Source organism: Physeter macrocephalus, chromosome 16, assembly GCF_002837175.3.
Source record: "Physeter macrocephalus isolate SW-GA chromosome 16, ASM283717v5, whole genome shotgun sequence".
NCBI lineage: Eukaryota > Metazoa > Chordata > Mammalia > Artiodactyla > Physeteridae > Physeter > Physeter macrocephalus.
Window position 1 is genome coordinate 49,253,417 of NC_041229.1, and position 6,531 is coordinate 49,259,947.

Sequence of the window (6,531 nt, forward strand, 5' to 3'; positions counted from 1 at the left end):
CCCCGCGGCATGTGGGATCTTCCCGGACCGGGGCACGAACCCGTGTCCCCTGCATCGGCAGGCGAACTCTCAACCACTGCGCCACCAGGGAAGCCCCAAACCTGCTTTTTGATTGGTTTTAACATCTGTTTCTGTGATCAGAATGAGGATCAGTGAGACAACTGGGATGTTACCTACTGTGGAATTGAGTTCTTAGCAAATTTATATATATAAATTGCTCTTTTGTTAAAGAAATGTAGTTATGTATATCACTGTGGACTAGACTTTGCAAAAAAAAAAAGAGGAATATGGTTCTGTCTTCAAGAAATGTAGTTAATTGTTTTTGGTCTACATGGCTAGCAGAGAGGAGAATTTAACAGATGAATATGAAAGTACAAGGGACCTTCAAGGAAGAGTCTTTGTGCATCCACATGCATAAAGAGCTTCTGTGGCCTTTTCAAATGATTCTTTCCTAAAATCAGTTGGTCTATTGATGTTTGGAAGATTGAGGTTTGTGTCTTTCCTGTGACATCTTAGGTTTTACCATTAACGGTGGCCAACCACATGTTTTACGAGAGAATAAAGAAAACATTCTGCCATTATGTGTTTTGGTATGTCACTTTCACTTTGCCTGACTTTAGAATTAGGATTTGCGATTAAGTTATACTAAAAAAAAAAAGTATTAATTGCTTTCTTCTATTGGCCTAGCCCAGATATGGCCAGAGAGCCATCTGGAAAGAGGGGATTTGTGTTTGTCAAAGATGGATGATGGCAGCACCAAGGAAACATGTTCTTCCCAGACAGTTTTGACAAGTCTTTCTACTTCTTAAAAATTAGTAAATATGTCTTCTAATAGGAATAAACAGCTCCAAAGTACCCATTGTAAAACAGAAAATGAAAAATATCTGGGTTAACACAATTTGATGAACAAATTCTTCTTCATATAGAGTAAGAGCTTGTTCATGGGATTCTTCCATTTTATTGATAGCTGTTATCTTTGGGTCTCAAACTCTATGCCCTACACCATAATCTGATGCAAGGCATAAATATCGCTGACTGTTTTCCCATTTCTGAAAACTTTCATCTCAAACAATTCTGGAGACTGATAAGATGGTCAGAACCATAGTTACACCAATTAGAAGTTCTTGATAGTGAAGACAGTCATTCAAATAACTTTGAACAGAATGATTACAAGCTTTAAAAGTTACAATAAAGGACAAGTATGTCCTAGTTCTATCAGCATAAATCTTCATCTTAAGCTTCCTTATAGCTTTGTTTCCTTTAAGCAATATACTCACTTTGGATACTATGCCGTACTTTATCAAGATGCCTGATCAAAGCATGTCTTATAAATCAAATAAATTGATTTTTAAAGTGCTTCTAAAGATACCTGCAAATAACAACAACAAGCTTCGTATTTCAAAATGCCAAACTACAAATCAGACTCACGGAATGACTTCCCTATTTTAATAGCCTAACTGCATTCTAATTTGTCATGGCTTTAAATCAGTTGGAAATGTGGTAATACAACATCAAGCAATCATTCTTCTCCCTTTGCAAAGGGAGAAGAATTTAACTATTCTTAATTTAACTTAATTTAGCTTAATATAGCTTAATTTAACTATTGTTTCAAATGGAAAACTGATTGGATTGTTGTTTAGGTCATTTAGGGACATGTAAATTATATGACATATTTAAAAAATAATGATCAATTTGCCTTTAAAATAACAAGTGAAAAGAAGAGTATACCATGAGTTTGCATTAGGAAATTCTCACCAAGTCCCCTTAATTTGCACCAGTATTGTGAGGTATCCATGCTAAGACAAGTTTTATTGACATCTCTTGTGACATGGTCAAGAACCAGGCTTTCTGCAAAAATGTTTTTCACTTACATTCAAATACTTTTATGAGGAATATTCTAGATGCCTTGCTCAATATTACTAGATATTCAGAAAATTCCACTTTTACCCCTATCCCAGGTCTTTGTCTTTAAGGAATTTTTTATCTCCTTCAGGAAAAGAGACTTAGATACATTTAATAGAGATCAGTTCCTGATGACATATAACCAAAATTGTATGATAATGGCACCATCTCTAAGAATTATGGAACGTCAGAGAAGGAATAAACCTGCAGGAGCTAGAACAGTACAAGAGTACTTCATGGAAATGGGAAAATGCAACTAGACTTTGAAAAATGGGTGAGAATTCTATTCCAGAGAGCAGGGAGAAAGAATATCTTGATAGGCTATGTAAGATCGTGAGTTCCAAGCGTGCAGACACCAAAATCTATGTTTTGTTCACTGATAAATTTATCTTCAGTGTTGTACATATAACTGGTATTTCTTAAAAAGTTGTTGAACTACTGAAGAAAAGTTTACCATTCTTCAGTACTTGATTTTCCACTTGACAGTAATTGAACGTTGAAGGGATTCATTTTTACACTTGCACTTTTTCATTTTTGCTTCAAAGCAGAAAATAAGTGGTAAATAAGTGTATATTGCAAAATACAAAACCATTTCCAACTGTGTTTTTCATAGTACTTAGCACATTTTTTGAAATAATGATAAGTAATTTATAATTATCATAATATGACAATAAGTGTCTTCCTTGGCAAGTTTCACTGCACAGGGTAAGGCCAAAGTTGTTATACTCACTTCTGCCTAAAATGAACTTGGCCCCAGTTGTCTGAATTACTCTATCCATCATCAGTCTTATTCAATGCCTAGTTCTAGGTGGCAGAATTGAAGCCAAATTTAAAGAGTCACATACAAACAAACGTTTCTTTCTCGTGGTGTGATTGTGATTCATTTTTACCATCTTTTTTTATCCAATGTGTGTCACATGCTTACTTTGAAGTTAACATGTATTACATTAATAATAGAAAGAAAATAATAAAGTTATTTTCTCTCTTTCTTTAAAAAAAGGATCATGTACCTGATACTTCAGAATAAATTCTACTTAAGCAATATAAGAAATTAATTCTTGTAAAAATTTCAATTACCTATATTCAATTAGTGAAATGACTCCAACATTACTTGGAAAAAAGGAAATATAATGCTCACCCACCTCCGCTACACACATACACACATATATATATACCCATTTCCTTACCCCTCCCAGTCATCTTCCTCATTGCTTTCAGAATTACCATTCTAGAAGATATCACCCCAAGATGCCTGTACACAAACTCCTTGCTTTTCACAGTATGGTCCCAGCCAACCTCCATGCCCCCTGCCGCTACCACCACCCACCAGCATCATCCTTTTTCACTGTGGCTCTACTTCACAGGACTGCTCCCTGCCCCTGCCCTTCGTCCTGAACTGCCATGTTTCTGGGCCTTTGCTTATGTGGGTTCCTCTGCCTGGAATTCCCTTTTCTCCCTTTCTACCAGTAGTGTTCCTGCTCATCTTGAAGGCCCTCAGATGCCAATTCCACTACAAAGTCATCTTTAATCTGCTGAATGAATGTTGATTGATTCTTTCTCTGAGCTCCCTAGACCTATATTCAGACACCTGGTGTGTCCCTTGTCATGATTTGCACATTCCTCCACTTAAGTAAGCTTCTAGAGGGCAAGGACCCTTCTACCACTCATTTTATCTCCCATGTTAATGTGCTCAATATGAATTTGACTATGCTTTATTAAAGAGTTATCAAATGTGTCTCCCCTTGTTTTAGAAGTGCAATATAATATCTTTAGCGTGTTGGCAAATATTAATAGTAGATGTTTAAGAAATATTTGCTGAGTGAATATTAAATGAGTGCCCTGGGGTTTTGATATTAGATGCAGAAATGGTAAATGAATGCCTATGTTGGACATTTGGTGTTGATGCTCTTTTTAGGTGGTGCCTTTTCTGCTGTTGTTGTTACAAAACCTTTAGCAACCCTAATGGGTAAACTCCCTTTCTCCTGCATTGCAGAAAATGTACAGCTCTTGCTCTGTAATATAGAACAAAGAAAAGACTATTAAAGGTCTCACATTTCATTTTTTAAAGCTCTGTATCTCAACTTTAACATCATTGATGAATAAAAAAGGCATTGATTACAACCTAATTATACATTTGTCAAAAAGAGTCTAACACAGCATTCCCCTGGGTCAGATTGGGGCAAATCTTTACAGCATTTGCTGCCTTCTCACTAAAACAATAGCACCTGTATTTAGTGTGAGGTTACTGCCTGAGGTTGAAATAACAAACCATCAGATATTCACTAGGAGAATCAAATGAACAATATAAGTTGTTGGATAGAGCACAAAATGGAGACAATTCATTGCCAAGCTGTCCCCATGAAAGCCACCAATATCCCCTGGCCTTTAATCTGGCTACTCAGGGCACTGCTGGGGACATTGCCAGGGCTTCAGAAGGGCCTGCAAGTAGGAAGGAAAAAGTTGATGTTGATCCCCATCAGCAAGCAGGGACTTGAGTAGACAGTGGAGGGGCCTGATTTCCTCCACCTTTTATTCTTTAAAAGAATACTTGAGTTCCTAAAGGAAAATCCCAAAGAACAGAGTTGATTATTGTCTGGAGACTCATAAGTGTGGTCTGGTTTATGGAATGGAATTGTGGCAGAGTGGCCATGTTCATTCAATTAATAGATTTTTTGCTGAACATTTACTATGCCTCAGTCAACATTCTAGGAAAATGATAAAACAGCAAACCAAAGAGCCCCTTTCAAATAAATATAAAGTTTGTCAAATGGTGATAAGTAGTATAAATAAATAGGAAGAAGAATAAAGGTGATAGTGACAGAGAAATATATGGTGGGTAGGGAAGGTCTTGCTAATAAGGTGGTATTTCAGCAGAGACCTAAAAGAAGTGATGGGATGAGCCATGTAGGAAACTGGGGGAAGAGATGACTTATTCTAGAGTCTTGGTCTGCCAAGTGTCGTCGGTGAACCAGCAGCATAGATAGCAACTGAGAGCTTGTTAGAAAGGCACAATCTTGAACCCCAACCCAGGCTAACTAAATCAGAATCTGCATTTTATCGAGATCCACAGGTTATTTGTATGCACATTAAAGTTTGAGAAGCACTACTCTAGAATACTTAGGGACCCTGCAAAAATTGCCATTTGACACTATTGGGTGGGACTCCCTCTACCTGGAGTACTGGGCAAAGTCACATGAGGCTATATCACAAGGTTTGATTTCTGACATGTGTCACTGAATGGTTGGTCATAGCTCAGTGGTTTTACTAGGAACAGATCAAGCTGCAGGGGGTCTAAGAAGTTCACATGTCATTCACCTCTACTTTGCCTATCCCTCCCCTCTAAATACAGATTATCAAGCTAATTCATAAATCTTGCTAGAACTCCTCAGCTAGTGACACAGTGAACCTATTCAGGCTTCATTCTCTTTCATTATGGCCTCTCCTGCAAGTGAGTTAAAGAAGCAGTGAGCTGGGATGAAGTAAGATTGAACCCCAGCCTAATGGATGGCTCTGTGAATCAAAAAAAGTCGTTCAGCCATCACTATAAATTTTCTTTGAGTAACTTACTATATTTTAAAGCAGAAATTAATTTAAATAATCTTTTTTACTTCTTTTAAATTGTGTAGCTAATTCAGGGGGGAAAGGGTATATATTCTTTTTAGCCTGAAGTGAAACTCTGATCTTCAGAGTAACCACTCTGAATTAAGTTATCGAGCTTAAACCAGAGCTGGAGACCAAGGTGCATTTCTCTATAGAGTAAAAGATACAATGAAAACTTGAAATTAATATGCAACTTAACCTTGGAAGAATATTGACACCTTCTGAAAGTTCTCAGAAAGGAGAGTATTTACAGCATCCAAGAAGCCTACTTGCAAAACAAGCTATATTTCTTTATTTAAATCAATGTCTACATAGATTTATGCATACGAATGAGCAGCTGTGGCATGTTGAAATATTTTCTTAGTACAAATAACTGCATCTTAAATGCCCAGGCAAGATTCATAAGGTCCAGCTGTGGGTCTTGATCGGAAATTGCATCAGCATCATCAGGAAACATTTAAGATGAGCAGTGGAGTGGAAAGTACTCTCCAGGACTCTGGACTTCGACGAGACCAGTATTTTAATGCCAACTCTAACTCTAGCTGTGTGACCTTGTGGTAGTTATTCATCTTTATGAGTCTCAGTTTTCTTACCTACAAAAAGAAAAGGTTAGAATGGGTAAGGTATTATCAGAATAACCCTTCAGTTACTAAATTCTAAATAAAAAACATGACCCCTGACCTCAGGTGGTATAGAAGCATAAATTCCATTACTTGAAAGTTTTGTCACTAACATAACATCCTTTTTCTTTGCATTTTTTTGCATGATTTAAGAAGAAGTGAATGAACAATCTAGTTAACTTGATGCATTCTGTGTGGTTTAACCAGAATCACTGAGAAATAGAAATTAAGAGTTGGAGGAATCCTTTTAATACCATCTTGTCCAGCTTCTTCATTTCACAGGTGGGGGAGCTGAAGCTCAGTCAGCCTCTAGATAGGAAAGCAGTTCAATATCTTAAAAGTTGTCATGGGGGCTTCCCTGGTGGCGCAGTGGTTGAGAGTCCGCCTGCCGATGCAGGGGACACGGGTT

At 37.2% G+C, this 6,531-nt stretch overlaps 1 protein-coding gene across 11 annotated transcripts in view; it reads left to right on the top strand.

Moving 5' to 3' along the window:
* Positions 1–6,531, top strand: part of DLG2 (discs large MAGUK scaffold protein 2) — a 2,147,153-nt gene that overhangs the window by 1,837,351 nt on the left and 303,271 nt on the right. The window lies entirely within an intron of this gene.